The sequence below is a fragment of the Penaeus monodon genome, chromosome 21 (genome assembly GCF_015228065.2).
Source record: "Penaeus monodon isolate SGIC_2016 chromosome 21, NSTDA_Pmon_1, whole genome shotgun sequence".
NCBI classification, from domain to species: domain Eukaryota; kingdom Metazoa; phylum Arthropoda; class Malacostraca; order Decapoda; family Penaeidae; genus Penaeus; species Penaeus monodon.
The window spans coordinates 4104388-4104593 of record NC_051406.1 but is presented as its reverse complement, the minus strand read 5'-3'; the positions used below and the strand labels follow the sequence as shown (position 1 = coordinate 4104593).

General features: G+C 34.5%; 1 protein-coding gene across 1 annotated transcript in view; it reads left to right on the top strand.

The window, feature by feature from the left end:
* Positions 1 to 206, top strand: part of LOC119586761 (zwei Ig domain protein zig-8-like) — a 29070-nt gene that overhangs the window by 27980 nt on the left and 884 nt on the right. The window lies entirely within an intron of this gene.

The window sequence follows — 206 nt, the reverse complement described above, 5'->3', positions numbered from 1 at the left end:
TTGAATTCAGTGAATTGATTATATATTGTGTAATTAGAGTTCTAGAATGTTATAAATACTTTATCATTCTCCCCCCCCCCCCCATTCATTGATACAGCCTTAAATGATTATTCACTTCTCTCGACAAAAAAAGTCACATGACTATGAAGAAAGTTGACTTCTCTCCTAATTTAAAATCTCTTGCCTGCCACAAACGGAAGTCACAA